Here is a 16250-nt window from a genome sequence, read left to right as displayed (position 1 = left end):
GTTCACTCTCCCAGATTCCAACACATCACCAATGATCAGTCAAGTCCCACTGACCTTGGAAAGCAACCCAAGTGCGCATGCGCACTGAACACTCCTGGCCACCAGGCTTCTGTGCACATGTGTAACCCACAGAGCTCGAGAGCCAGGCGTGCCTGTGCAGTTGTGTATTCAGGCGTTGCTTGGCAACAGGTACTGTGAGCTCAGAGAAGTGCCCGAGGCCCTGGCTTGTGGCTCCAAACAGCTGCCACAGGTGCCTCAGGCCTGGGAGTCTGTGAGAGGTGGCCGCCAGTCTCGGCCCGGAAGAAGGCTTGCTGCTTCCCATATCAGAAGGGGGATCAGGTGTGAAAACGGTGGATCTGATGAAATCCCAGTCCGGGATCTGTCAGCGCGGGTGGAGTGGCCCAAGACCACCTTAGGTACGGACTACCTGACTGACCTCCTCCTTGAATACTTCATTTATTGTCACAGGTTTTTGATGGGCTGTGGAGCTGTTTCTGAGGGTCTAATCATGTGATCTGCAGATATGGACTTTTGGTTTTCCTCCTGTGAAATTTGATGGCTTGTTTTCCTTTTTTTCTTTCTTTTTTTTTTTTTTCATCCCACACCCTGTGAGTGAGAGCCCTGCTTGTGCAGACCCTGTCAGAGTGACAAGCCTGGTTTGTCGGGGACCTCTGGTTGTGGCAGTTTTGCTTTTTCCCGCCCCTCCGGTTGTGACAGTCTTGCTTTTTCTGTGCACCCTGGGCTTGATAGCCCTTCTTTGTCCTGACCCCGGGACTGACAGCTTTGTTTTGTGCCACCCCTCAGTGGGTGATAGCCCTGCTTTGTACCACCCCCTGGGACTGACAGACATGCTTTGCCCCTCCCCTCTGGGTGTGACAGCCCTGCTTTTTTGGAACCCAGAAGTGACAGCCTTGCTTTGTCCCGGCCCCCTGGCTGTGGCAGTCTTGCTTTGTCCTGCCCCTCTGGGCATGGCAACCTGCTTTGGCCCTCTGGCTGTGGCAGTCTTGCTTTGTCCTGCCCCTCTGGGCATGGCAACCTGCTTTGTACCACCTCTCAGGGAGTCACAGCCCTGCTTTGTACTGCCCCCTGGGACTCACAGCCCTGTTTTGCCCTGCTCCTCTGGGGGTGATAGCCCTGCTTTGTCCAGCCCCTGTCAGAGGGACAGACCTGGTTTGTCCAGGCCCTCTGGCTGTGGCAGTCTTGCTTTTTCCCGCCCCTCTGGGCATGGCAGCCTGCTTTGTACCACCCCTCAGGGAGTGACACCCCTGCTTTGCTGCACCCCTCTGGGTGTGACAGCCCTGCTTTGTTCCAACCCCAGTAGTGACAGCCCTGCTCTGTCCAGCCCCTGTCAGAGGGACAGACCTGGTTTGTGCAGGCCCTCTGGCTGTGGCAGTCTTGCTTTGTCCCGCCTCTCTGGGCATGGCATCCCTGCTTTGTCCTGCCCCCTGGGACTGACAGCCTTGCTTTGTACTGCCCTGTGGAACTGACAGCCCTCTTTGTCCTGACCCCTGGGAATGACAGCGCTGCTTTATCTCCTCCCTTTGGGAGTGAGAGCCCTGCTTCCTCCTGGCCCTCTCTAGGAGTGATAGCCTGCTTTGTACCACCCCCTGGGAGTTACAGCCCTGCTTTGTCCTGCCACCTGGCAGTGACAGCCCTGCTTTGTCCTGCTCCCTGATGGTGACAACCCTGCTTTGTCCTGGCCCTAGGCCTGTGGCAGTCTTGCTTTGTCCTGCCCCTCTGGGCATGGGAGCCCTGCTTTTTCCCAACCCCTGGGATTGACTGTGCTGCTTTGTTCTTCCCCTCTGGGAGTGACAGCCCTTCTTTGTCCTAGCCCCCCACCCAAGAGTGACAGCCCCATGTCTGACTCCTGCTGGCTTTCTCTTTTTCGAACTGCTCTTGATATGGCTTCCAAGACTCCATGAAATAAGAGCAGTCGGAGTTGATATCTTTGGTTCCAGGTCTGAGGGGAACTGACAGATGGCTTTGCTCTTCTAGTTTTCCTCCATCTGGTCCTCCACTTGCATAATGGGTACAATCAAGTTTTCATCCTTCTGGCTTCTCTTTGGATTGTGACTGTGACTTGATAGTCCCAGGGAGTGTTGCTTTCATGAGTGAGTGGGTAAATGAGTGAATCAACACAATGCTTCCTGAAGTCATATTGTTTCCCTGTAATGGGAACGAGTGGCCAAACCAGTCATTGGAAAATGTTGATATTCATGAAAATTTTCTGTGAGAAAAGAAAATAATGACAAATTGACTTTAGTTGATTAAACCAGAAAAAATAATCTGCGTGCAATTCATTATATATCAGCTTTTTGATGGGCTGTGGAGGTGTTTCTGAGGGTCTAATCATGTCATGTGCAGATATGAACTTTGGTTTTTCTTTTTATCCCACACCCTGTGCCTGAGAGCCCTGCTTTGTCCATCCCCTCTCAGAGTGACAGATTTTGTTTGTCCGGGCCCTCTGGCTGTGACAGTTTTGCTTATTCCCGCACCGTGGGATTGACAGCCCCGCTTTATCCTGCTCCTGTGGGAGTGACAGCCCTGCTTTATACAGCCCCCTGTGACTGACAGCCCTGCTTTATACAGCCCCCTGGGACTGACAGCCCTGATTTGTCCCGACCCTCAGGGGGTGACAGCCCTGCTTTGTACTGCCCCCTGGGACTCACAGCCTTGCTGTATCCTGCCCTTTTTGGTTTGAGAGCCCTGCTTCCCTGGCCCCCTGTGATGATAGGCCTGCTTTGTCCCCCCCTCTCAGAGTGTCTGCCCTGCTTTTTCCCAGCCCTTTGGCTGTGGCAGTCTTGTTTTGTTCCACCCCTGTGGGCATGACAGCCCTGCTTTGTACCACACCTCTGGTTGTGGCAGTCCTCCTTTGTCCTGCCCCTGGACATGGCAGCCCTGCTTCAGCGTCCTGACACTTTTTACTAGCTTAGTTCTTCTGGACTGCAAGGACCAGTTTCACAAACATCACCAATGCTTAGTCAAGTCCTGTTGACCTTGGAAAGCAACCCAAGTGTTCAGATTCACCCTGTTCATGTGCACTGAGCACTCCTGGCCACCAGGCTTCTGTGCACATGCGCAGCCCACCGAGCTCGTGAGCCAGGCATGCCTGTGCAGTTGTGTGTTCAGACATTGCTTGGCAACAGTTACTGGGAGCTCAGAGATGTGTCCTGACATTTGTTGACTACCCACAATGTTTTCATAGGAATTTTCAACATGAGAGATTTATTTGGAAAATAAGAATTGATAACCCAAAAAATAATACTTTATTATTTCTACCTGCAGCAGGACACATTCTCAATTAGCTACAATCCTTGAATCTGTTTTCCTCCTTTGAAACTCAAGGCCATCTACTACTGCCAACAATACATACACACAAAGGAAGAAGATAGAGAACACTTCATGCCCCACTTTCTACCTGACAGCACCAAGTAGCCACAACTCATGTTGTGTGAGACTGCAAAAGAATACTCCAGATTACAGCAGAGAGGGGAAAAGCATTCTCAATTTTAACATTGCACAGATCCATATGGTAGAAGTTACAGATAATAGATTCAACTCCAAAGAATTCAAGGGAACCTTGGGATTTCAAATGTGAATCTTAAATAGATGCTGAGTGAGAAAGATGTCTTCACAGTTGGTTAATGAAAAATATTCCACTGTGAAGGATTAACTGCTGTGTCTGAGAATGCAAGAGCACACAGGACATGAAGGAACCGAACTCTGTTGAAAAAGACAATGAATTCAGAGCCTAGAATGAAAGTTGATCCAGAGTCACACAAGCTTAATGTTTACCCTTCTTCTCACTGAGGAAGAATTTAATGTCAACCCTACTGCATGGCATATTTTATGTGTTGAATGTAGATATCTCCATGGTTAAGTTGAGTAGAAAGTATGTGTAAAACATTTGTCATGAAGTGTGAATTCATTCCTTCTCTATAACTTGAATAGTAAAAACATTCTGTGTCAATATACAATGGGAGTATGGGAGAAATAATTTTAGTCTGGACTGGAGGACTAGAGAAGTCCCTTATTGAGAATATCTGGTACACCAATGTTCCCTATTACCACTTTCACAAGGTGACATAAGGACAGGTAGAATCATACTTCCTCCATTTGATGGAGGGAAAACTGAATCACAAGATGACACAACCTGGAAGAGCTAATCTTGCAGTGGAAAGACTCCAAGGTCTCTCCATTCAATGGTTCATTCACCCCCTTCTATTCTTTTTGAAGTTGTATTGATTTATTTGAAAGGCAGAGTGACAGAGAGGCAGAGGCAGAGAGAGAGAGGTCTTCCATCCACTGGTTCACTCTCCAAATGGCCACAATGGCAGGAACTGGGCTGATCCAAAGCCAGGAGCCAGGAGTTCTTCCAGGTCTCCTCTGCAGGAGCAGGAGCCCAAGGACTTGGTTCATTGTCCCGTCCCGCGGGACAGCAACTGGGGCCGAGCACCTAGAAGGAGAAATGAAAGGGACAGGAGACAAAAAGATGGCAGCAAGACAGGTGCCGATCAAGCTGCGACTTTATTTTTCAACCACACACTTATATATCATCGAGGCAGGGTATCGGGAGGGGGAAGGAGGGGGGGCTTATCTTGTAGCTGCAAGGCTAGTGCAAGTAGGGGAAAGGTTACAAGGCCTTAAGGCACAAGGTCACACAAGGTTGCGTTATCAGTACTATCTGGTCTGGCCTGTCTAGCCCTGTCTCTCCACTAAGAGGTCACATGCTGCGTGGTCCCCGACAGTTCATCTTTCACTGCTTTCCCAGGCTATAGCAGAGAGCTGGATCAGAAGTGGAGCAGCTGGAACTTGAACCAGCACCCATATGGGATGCCAGCAATGCAGTTGGTGACTGTACCCACTACTCCACAGCGCCAGCCCTTAACTCTCTTCTTAAAATGGGTCTAGTAGGTCCTAACAGCAAGGAAACTGATCTTTCTCCAAGCATCCTTACATCCTTATAAAATTTTCTGGCAAAGGCAAGCAAGTGAAATTTATTATATAGTGGATGATATATTTGGAATAGTGATGAAATGTTTCTATAACTCATGATCTTTTGTTACTATAAAATAAGGTTTATTCATTTTTCAAAGATTTATTTTATTTATTTGAAAGATTTACAGAGAGAGGAAGAGACAGACAGGGAGGTCTTTTTTTAACTTTTAATTAGTAAATATACATTTCCAAAGTACAGTTTATGGATTACAATGGCTTCCCCCTCCAACATTCCTCCCACTCGCAACCCCCCCAGCTCCCGCTCCCTCTCCCATTCCATTCACATCAAGATTCATTTTAAATTATCTTTATATAGAGAAGATCAATTTAATATATATTAAGTCAAGATTTCATCAGTTTGCACCCACACAGAACACAATGTGTAAAATACTGTTTCAGTACTAGTTATAGCATGAATTCACATTGAACAACACATTAAGTACAGAGATCCTACATGAGGATTAAGTACACAGTGACTCCTGTTGTTGACTTAAGAACTAATTATAAAACCCTCTTGGGGCCGGCTCTGTGGTGTAGCAGGTAGAAGCTGCAGTGCCAGCATCCCATGTGGGTGTTTGTTCAAGTCTCAGCTGCTCCACTTCTGATCCAATTCTCTGCTATGGCCTGGGAAATAGTACAAGATGGCTCAAGCCCTTGGGCCCCTGTACCCATGTGGGAGACCTAGAAGAAGCTGATGGCTCCTTTCTTCAGATCAGAGCAGCTCCACACATCGTGGCCATCTGGGGTGTGAACTAGCAGGTGGAAGACCTCTTTCTCTCTCTTTCTACCTACCTGTAACTCTGCCTTTCAAATATATAAATCTTAAAATAAAAAAAGCTGGAGTCAGCACTATGGTGCAGTGGGTTAAATCCCTAGCCTGCAGTGCTGGCATAACATATGGGCACCGTTAGAGTCCTGGCTGTTCATCTTCCATTCCAGCTCTTTGCTATGGCCTGAGAAAGCAGAAGATGGCCCAAGTCCTTGGGCCCACACACCCACATGGGAGACTGGAAGAAGCTCCTGTCTCCCAGCTTCACATCAGCTCAGCTCTGCACATTGTGGTCATTTGAGAAGTGAACCAGCAGATAGATGACCTATTTCTGGCTCTACATCTCTTTGCAACTCTGCTTTCACATAAATAAGATAAGTCTCTAAAAAAAAAAGCTCAAGTTGACAACTTAGTTAGCAGCAAACAAAATATCTTCAACAAAAAATATATTACCACAGATATAGAGAGGCATTACATCATAATAAATGGATTACACATCAGGATGATATAACAATTATAAATGTTAATGTACCAAAAAACAAAGCCTCAAAAGGCAGAAAGCAAAATTCACACAATTTAACAAGTAATTAAAAAAAACACAAGTAATATTAAACAATTAGTATATCTGTTATAGTGCTAAAACATAAAAATCAGTCAATTATAAATGTGAATGACAGCATGTTGACCTAATTAATATTCCTAGGCCACTCTGTGAAAAATAATCACCAAACAAACATATGCTGAGTAATAATTAAGGACTAAAATAATAAAGTGTTCTGTCTGATCACACTTTCAAGGTAGAAGTCAGTAAGAAAAAGAAAACCAGAAGAGTCTCCAATATTTAAAAATGAAGAAATACATTTCCAAATAATCTATGAGTGAGAGAAGAACTCACAAGGTAAATTAGAAAGTATGTTGAACAAATGATCCCATAACAGTGACATCTGGGGCTTATTAGTGATAGGACATGCAGTGTGGGTTGACTGGTAGACCACATGGAATACCTGGGTGAGTGATGTTAAGGAGAAGAAAATAGAAGAGTTCAAGGAGAAAGATGAGAAATCACCAGTGAGGTCATGTTAGAAAAAAAAAAGAAAAAAAGAGAAAAATTCAGGAGCAGATCACTTACATTGGTTTCAAATATTTCAGAGAAAAAAATTGAAGAAGAGGGCAGGCATTTAGACTACTGTCTATGATGTCATCTGAGAAACTCTAATCCAAATTCAGAGTGTCATGGTTTGAGTCCCAACCCTGATTCATGATTCCAGCAGCTTGCTAATGCAGATGCTGTGAGGCAGTAGTGATAACTCAAGTAACTGTGCAAGGTGGGCAAGGACTACATTCCTGCCTCTCAGCTGTAGCCTTAGGCCAGTCCTGGCTGCACTGGGTATTTCAGAAGTGAGTCAATTGAGTTCTGTCTCTTTTTTCTGTCTTGATCTCCCTCTCTCTCTGTCAACCTCTCAAATATATATATATATATATATATATATATATATGTATGTATATATAGGCTTTGACTATATGTTCTTTTGAAATACTTGAAGAATTGAATTTTGACTATTTTGAGTAGGTTAAACTCCAAATGAAGAATAGAATGATTTGCCTGGACATAAAAATTAACACTAGCTCTAGCATGGCTGGAAGAAATGTATAAGAGAATTTATTAAGAAAACCACTGTCCACTATATCACCACAGGACCATTAAAGACTATTTCAGGTTTTACATCCCACATGAGTGCTCTAAGTTTCAGCTTGAATTATGTAACTAATAGTCTTTTGTTATTAATCAGAAAAACCAGAGGGCAATTTGCAATTAGAATACATGGTTCTAGTGTGTTGTAAACATAACTATCTTTTTTATGTATATTCTATAACAATGAGTTTTAATTACTTTTACTTTTCCATTTTAATTATCACAACCTCTTAAAGCTCCTAAAATACAACATAAAACAAATGGGGAAATAAGTTAATAAATAATTTACTGGAGATGTCTTCATTACTCGGACCTATGTAGAAGTCTCTAGAACTGTATCTGTAAAGGAAGGTGAATGGAGGGAGTTGTGAGAGAGCTGATCTGGCTTGCTCCTACATTCTACTGCACTAAGCAAATCATACTGTGTAGAACAAAGAATACAGAATAACAGGCATGAGCCAAGAAACAAAAGCAATGAGCCTCCCTGTATGGGAACAGTGCTTTACAAATTATCAAGTTAGTGAAAATATTTATTTGCTACTTACTTTGCTGGTTTGCTCCCCTAAAGACTACAATAGATGGGATCAAAACCAGCACCCATATGGGATGCTGGCAATGCAAATCATAGCTTAACCTGCTGTGCCACAATGTCAGCCTCAATTCTGTAAGAAAAATGTTACTGAAGAGAACTAATTTCTATTTTAAGGATTATTGTTCAAATCATTTTCAGTACACCATGGAAAGAAATATAATGCTGTCACTAAAACCTACATTAAAAAATGCTTGGTCGGTGTTAAGCATTTCTAATTGATACAGATGCACAATGCAGGGCTCCATGTTACTGTTTATAGTAGAACACCTCTTGTGGTTGTATCCCTACAAATCCAAATCCATAGAATTTATGCACCTTGTCATTTAGATTTTTCTCCCCACAACTATATAGAAAAAATGGACAAACTGTAGTACATCATTGCAGTGCATTTTTCTGGTACTTGGTCCAAATGACACACCTTCCAGGACCCAAGCTTTCACAGATTCCTTCAACACAATAATCCTTGCCTTTGCCATTTCACTTCCTTTATTCCATGGGACATCAGTGACTACAATACTAACATACTTTGAAAAGTAGGTACCTGCTGGAATTTGCCTTATCAGACAGTCATCTGGTGATGAAACCTGGGACTTGCTTGATGGGAGACGTGGGTGCAAGCAAGAACTACAGAAAATCACCAAAGGAGGGATGGGTATTGTGGTGCAGCAGATTAAACTGCTTCTTGGGATGAATCACATCCCAGATCAAAGAGCTTGGTTTGTGTCCTGGCTATTCGATACCTGCAGTGCAACTTCCTGCTAATGTGCCTGGGAGGATAAGAACTTGGGTTCTTGCCATCCCAAAGGGAAAACCCAGATATACTACATTCTACTTGACATCAGTCTCGTAGTTATGGACATTTCGGGAGTATGTTTCTGAAGTCACCTGTGTCATCCTTCTCAAAGATCATGTGAAACTTGTAACATCACCCAGTTTTTGCTTACAGTTAACATAAGAGAGCATCGCTAAAATCTTGCTCACTCTGGGCAGAAGGATCAACAACTGTTTGGGCCTTAGGCATTCTAGGATTCCCTTGCCTAGTCCATGATGCTCTAGGGCGAGGGTGTGCATCAAAGGGGTGTCCTTTCATGTGGATTCCAACTGATGGAGTCCACTCCTTCATTCAGCATGAACCACTTTGTTAGAGAGGAAATAGGATCTTCATCCAGAACCCTAATTTCCACCATAAACCCACTGCTCATGAAAACCACACTGTGTATAGACTTCTATGAACTCAAGGAAGGTACTAGGCAGGCCACACATCACAGAAATGGAACATACCTTTTACTTGTTGGTGAGACACCACAAAGACTCCACAAACCAAACTGCCCCATAGTAATAGATCTTGCACACACTTCACAGTGATTTCGATCAGGATTTGGGAGATATTTTACTGGTATGTGGAATGCCCTCATGCTTCAAATGGATAAACCAATGTTATACAGGTCAGTAACAGGATCCTTCAGTGGCTGAGCTTGAACCACTCATACTGCACACTTTCCTGCTCATGTGGTCTGCACAGTCCCCGTGCCCCACTGCAATCTTGCATCGACCACATTCATGGAGCTTCTGTAATCAGCTTCTGAACATCTGTAAGCACACAGAGTCATTTAGCTTAACTGCTATACCACAATCTCAGCCACTGACATGGGAAGCTCTTGAAGCACAGCCCACAGAACCCCTTTCCTGATTCCCGTTCAGAGGATCCAGTGCCATTGTGCTCCCACACAGACTGAGGCTTATGGCTAACACCTCAATATCAGGATTCGGCCCCCTGGGTATCATGGGTGTTTCTGCTCCACAAAAGTGGAGAATGTATGTCCCACTTCCCAGTGCTCCCCTGTGGCCTGTACAATCACCTTTTCTCCTGGGATCAACCTTCAGGGATACAGAATCCATTTAATCCATCAGGCAGCATTGGGGGCCACAAAGCCTGAAATTTCTGGGAAAGGAGAGAGCAGAATGGCCAATGCTCTGAATGATCCTGAAAAATCTTCTCACATGGTTTTGTGCCAGGGATGCCATGGCATGGGAAAACACATTTCCCACAGCCCCGGCACTCCTCCTATCAGGTAATAAGAATGATTCATCTATTTCCTGGGTACTCAGTCCTGCTGTCTGGACAGCATACATGATGTATCAGAATTCACCTGCAACCCTGTGCTATCCAAGTCAAATTCTGAAGAATCTTAGCTTAGCAAACTCATGTTTCAAAGAAACGTATGAGGAATGGAGAAAATCAAAAGTGAGCACAAGACTTGATGATAATTGTCACTACTTTTATTTTAAGTTCTGGTAGTTATGTTGTAGTTATAGAACCCCTGTTACTTCATATGGATGCTTGCTTAAAGCACAAGGATAGGAACAATGACTCTATTCTACTTTAAGACACTGAAACAAATAAACAAGCTTCTTAGGGCTACTCATGTCTAACCCTTTATAAAGATGCTTGCTCTCATGTAGTGAAATCATCAGCGATGCATCAATGGATCATATTACACACCTGGGAAAACTCTACTAGTGCACATATTGGAATAAAATAGCGGGTCTCAAGTCGGGTGCATTTGAAACTCATTGTGGAAATACAAAATTCCAACTCTGATAATTACTCAGCTAGGAACTCCTGAAAATCCATCTGTTCCTTTATCCATCTGTCCATCTGACACATCTTCACAAATCTGAGAGCTGGATCTGCATGCTGCTATAGACAAAACAAGGTCAGCACAGGGTTGCATGGGGTTCCCACTGCTACTGCTGCTCCTCTCCAAATGGGGAAGATCAGGATTGATGTGCACTTCCTTCTCTGTGCCCAAGACATGATTTACCCTGCTTAAAATCCTGATTCTTCTCTAATCCTGCCATTGCCCTTGAATGACAATACTGTAAATGCAGGAAGCTCAGTTTTGAGATTCCAGTCTTTCAGCTGTCCCCACTCAGAGCACAGTTCTGGAAACAGAACCCAGCTGTCAGCTAGCAGGAGAGGGAGCCCAGTGTTCTCATTCCACAGGTATGGAGTGGAGTTTTCTGAGAGGGGAGAGAGGAAACAGCTCTGCATTCAAATGGCACTGAATCTCCCTGCTTTCAACAAATACTAAATTTTCTTCAGTAAATATTTCTTAATTTGCTGCAACTTTAGGACCATGTCTAGAGACTTTACTTTTGTTTCACCATAATTTTGACCAGGGTTAGCACTGTGACACAGCAGGTTGAACCACCATTTCCAAGGCTTGCGTCCTGTTTCACAGTGCTGGTTCCAGACCTAGTCATTATGCTTCTCATGCAGTTTCCTGATAATACACTTGGGATGGCAGCAAAGGATGGCCCCAAGTGCATGGCCCTTGCCACCTGCATGGGAGACCCAAATGGAATTCTGGGCTTCTGGCTTTGGCCCAGCCAAGCCTAGGACATTGGGGGAGTGAAGTGCAGGATGGAGGATCTTTCTATATTTCCTTCTCTCATTGTCACTTTGCCTTTCAAATACATAAATGAATAAGTTTTTTAAAATAATTTTATCATTTCTAGAATGAAGGTTCACATAGTTTTTTTTTTTGACAAGCAAAGATAGACAGTGGAAGAGAGAGAGAGAGAGAGAGAGAGAGAGAGAGAGAGAGAGAAATGTCTTCCTTCCACTGGTTAATTCCCCAAATGGCTGCTACAGCCAGCACACTGTGCAGATCTGAAGCCAGGAGCCAGGTCTCCCTCCTGGTCTCCCATGCAGGTGCAGGGCCCAAGCACTTGGGCCATCCTCCACTGCCTTTCAGGGCCACAGCAGAGAGCTGAACTGGAAGAGGAGCAACTGGGACAGACCAGCACCCTGGTCCACATAGTTACTCACCCTGTCATGCCAAAAACTTTAAAGCTGCATGCTCTGAGAATTGTGTTTCTAATGTCCACACAGTAATTACATGTGAGTTAACAAAAAAAAAAAAAACCTCAATCGAACATCTCCTATAAATGACCCACAATATTACTTATGTGCCTTGGAAGTTGTGAAGATATTAAGGGGATTTGTATAATTATAATATTAAACTTTATTTTAACCCCTATAAAGGTGGCCCCCATGTTCATTGAACTGGTAATATCAGTGCATGTGTTGAAAAAGACATGCCCAATGATAAATTTAAACTCTTGGGTATTACAAGCGGTGGTCAAAGATCAGAAAAACCCACAATTATTTACTGTGTGGTTAATTTAGTAGATAATGCTGAGAAAAGAAGAAACCCTAATTAAAAATCTTGCTTTACACTTTTGGGGAATGCACCTTTCCTACATGTCCATATATTCCTAAATATTAGTGCTGAGTAGCAGTGATGTAAAATGTGCAAGTTTTGGGAAATCACCCCTCGTGTTGACTGTTCTAGAGGATTATGAGGTGTAATTTTTGTATTCTTTTATTTCTGATATTTATTTTTTAGACACTATAAATATTGAATAATACATATTCATTTTTCTCATCATTCTACTTTTCATCATCAATGTCTGCTAATATATCACCAAAGGGATTGCTGTATTCATTTTACCTGTATACAACAGTTTCGTGTGTGTGTCCACTCATGTGCTAATGTTGACCGAAATAGCATCAACAATGATACCATGAGAAATGCTAACACTCATCTCAAAGCCAGGTCTTCCTTAGAGATGGTTGCCTAGGAAGCAGTAAACTGGTCTGTTTTGTTATGGACTAATGTGTGTCTTCACACACACACAAAAAATTGACCTACATGAAAGATCTCCGCAAGTGAGATCCCAGTGGAAAGAACGGGTCATCAAAGAAGGAGGTACCTTTCTCTGAAGGGAGGAGAGAACTTCCACTTTGACTATGACCTTGTCTAAATATGATAAGAGTCGGTGAACTCAAAAGACTTCCATAGCCTTGGCAACTCATGACTGGAGCCTGGGGAGATTACTGATATAATAATGATTGTCTTTTTGTGTTTTCTGTGTAGCACATCTTTAAGCATTTTTTGTAAGCCTGGATGAGTGGTGACAAATTCTTTCAACTGTTTGTTATGGAAGGTCGGTATTTCACAATCATTCATAAATGAGTGCTATGTAGGGTACAGGATTCTGTGTTGTCAGTTATTGCTGGAGGAAATATTACAGTGCTGAGGAACATAATTTACAAACAGCTTTATGGAAATCAATCAGAGAAGTTTTTTTGGAATTATGTCTAATATATAAGAAAAAGTTCACTTAATTATGAGTTCCTTGAACACTATAACTGCATTTTTTTTCTTCTCACAGTCCATTACCACTCCTAGTAGTAGTGAAAATTTTGGCCCTATTACCAGGTCTGTGTTTTTTGTGCTTTTACCAACTGACTTTTTGGATCATATTTATGTATGCAATTTGTACTTAAAATCTAGCCTTATTCCGTGCCTCAGTGAACAGTAACCTGATAATGAAGAAAAATTATTTTATAAGCAATTTCCTCATTACCCTGATTGATAGTGAATGTATTCTCCTGTAAATCATCTAACATGTTATTTCAGTCATTTGTTTATACTTACATCAACAGATTACAGTGTGAGCGCCTTTCAGAATAATTAGATCTATTCCAGAAGTAAGGGAAACTCTATTATGATTGATTGTGATTTTACTTCCTGTTGCCATGTAGTTTACAAAGTAAGCTGCATGTTATGTAAGAAGCAACTGTGGCGCTGTGGGTTAAAGCCCTGGCCTGAAGCACTGGCATCCCACATGGGTGCCAGTCTGAGTCCCTGCTGCTCCCCTTCTGATCTAGCTCTCTGCTATGGCCTGGGAAATCAGTATAAGATGGCCCAAGTCCTTGGGCCTCTGCACCCACATGAAAGACCCAAGGAAGCTCCTGGTTTCTGATCAGTGCAGCTCTGGCCGTGGCAGCCCTCTGGGGAGTGAGCAAGCAGATGGAAGACCTCTGTCTTGGTCTCTACCTCTCTTTGTAACTCTGTCTTTTAAATAAATAAAAATTAATTAATAAAATTAATTAATAAAAATTTAAAAAGAAGCAAATCAGATATGCATAGGAGAATGCATGTCTAGTTTTTCTACTTAGTGACCCAGAGTGTATATATTGATGAAAAATGTGCTGTTATAGATGTTGGTGTCATTTGAAGAGCTGGCTGTGTACTTCACTCAGAGGAATGGCAGGAACTGGACCATGCTCAAAGGATCCTGCACAGGGATATTATGTTGGAGACCTACAGCAGCCTGCTGTCCTTGAGTGAGTGACATACCCCTTTCTTGCCAGATGGAACACTTTCTTCCCATTTGGTAAATAAATGAACACTTTATAAGTTTAGTGCAGTGTAGGTATAGATTTAAAGCCATGAAAAATGAGGAAAGGATTCAGATTGACACTTTTGTCACACAGCTCCTGATACCAAGTTGTCCTTCAAAAATATATGTTAGTGGTCACAAAGTTCAGCATTTTTTCCTTTTCGCAGGATATTGCAGTACCAAACCTGAGGTGATCGTCAAGTTGGAGCAAGGAGAGGAGCCATAGATGGTGGGAAACCAAAGCTTCCTAGGTCAGTCAGTAAACACTGGACAAGGAGGCTGGGACAGAAAGCACTCAGCACATGTCGACCGTGTAGAGCTTTTATGAATTTTTCCCAAGTCTCTGCCCTAAGAACAGCTGGTGTCATTTATCAGACATAGGCATTCCATTGTCTAAGGAAGGCTTTCATGTGTATATTTATCTGCTGCTTTTCGGTATTTGGTGAATATTGTCTTAGATTTGCCAAAAATGCAATCACTTTCAGGGTCTAATAAGGCTATTTTCTAGGATAGATACATCCTCTAAATTCTAACTCATCCTCTCTACTTTCACATTTTGGTTTTATTCAGAAATTTATTCATATAATTATTGTTTCAATACTTATTGATGTGCCATTCATGGGCACTTTTCTCTGACTAGTTGCAGAAATTGAGCCCCTGCCTCTGGTTTTGCTCAGGCACAGGCCTTGCATTTGCATAAATTTGAGAACTAAACCAGTGAATTGAAGCTCTCTCATTGTCTCTCTCTCTCTCATTCTCTCTCTCTCTCTGTCTCTCACTTGCAAATATATGAACAAGAAAATGATATGATTTGCATGCATTTGAAGAGTGAACCAATGGAGTGGATTCTGTGTATTTCTCTCATTCTCTGGCTCACAAATAAATCAAGAAGAAAATGAAGAAAGAGGTCCAGGAGGAAGCATCTGTATTGTGACATCATGACACTAAGAATGACCTGGAATAGAAACATGAAAATGAGTGTTTCTAGACTCACCAAGAGAATCAGGAAATTCGGGTTACCAAGGTCAAATGACCCCCATACAGTCATGTTGAAAGACTAATGGTTGTTTGGAAAGCAAGTTTGTACCCAGTATTCTCCCTTCTTCTTCTTTCTTTTAGAGAGAAATTTTTATTTAAAACACAGAGTTAGAGAGAATTGGAAAAGCAGAAAGGGAAAAAAAAATCCATCTGGTTCACTCCACAAATAGCTTCTTCTGCAAATGGCCACTATGGCCAGGACTGTTCCTGGTTGAAGCCAGTAGCCCTGAACAACATCTGGGTCTCATACACAGATACCAGCTTTCTCAAAGTAGCACTCCTGTATGGGATGACAGTTTTGCAGGCAGCAGCTTAACTTGATGTGTCACAATGCAACCCTTGTTCTTTTTTTTGTATTTGTAAAATGAGAAGGAGATAAGCAAATATACAAGACTTAGTTGTTGGTGTAAATAAGACAATTGATCCTCCAACAGAAATCAGGGCTTGGGAACTTCAAATTATCAAGCAGGCATGTGTATATCAGGATTTGAGAGAATACCAAGTATGCTGATCTCAGATTGAGGTGGAAAACACTTTATAAAGTATGTGGACACAACCTGGGTTGCAGAACCTACTTTCTTGAACTGGTATAGAGAGCAAATCTATGATGGTATGCTGGGACTTTTCTGTACCTTTTGTGATAGTGAGAAGCTGAAGATCTCAGATTTCCTTAGGAAGAGAGGGAATGATATCACCATGAATGCAGATAAAAGTTTTTTTTTTTTTTTTTTTTTTTTTTTTTTGCTTGAAAAACCCCAGAGATGCCTATAGCCATTCCCTTTTGAGGACTGAACATGAGATGAGCATAGGCATATATGCTGTGAAGGACTAAGAAATGCCTCTATCGTGCACCTGCAAGTAAGTGGCTCAGTAAAGCTTTGCTATCTTCAAGGCTGAACAAT

General features: G+C 42.8%; 1 long non-coding RNA gene across 1 annotated transcript; it reads left to right on the top strand.

Annotated features, from left to right (window-relative positions):
- The first annotated feature begins 218 nt into the window (after positions 1–218).
- LOC127485784 (uncharacterized) lies at positions 219–16034 on the top strand. The gene is made up of 3 exons (XR_007912668.2): positions 219–416; positions 14129–14254; positions 14478–16034. It is a non-coding gene; the product is annotated as an uncharacterized lncRNA (long non-coding RNA).
- The last annotated feature ends 216 nt before the right edge of the window (positions 16035–16250 follow it).

Source organism: Oryctolagus cuniculus, chromosome 16 (genome assembly GCF_964237555.1).
Source record: "Oryctolagus cuniculus chromosome 16, mOryCun1.1, whole genome shotgun sequence".
In the NCBI taxonomy this organism is placed as follows: domain Eukaryota; kingdom Metazoa; phylum Chordata; class Mammalia; order Lagomorpha; family Leporidae; genus Oryctolagus; species Oryctolagus cuniculus.
Note: the sequence above shows the minus strand (reverse complement) of the source record. Positions and strands in the feature narration are given on the sequence as shown.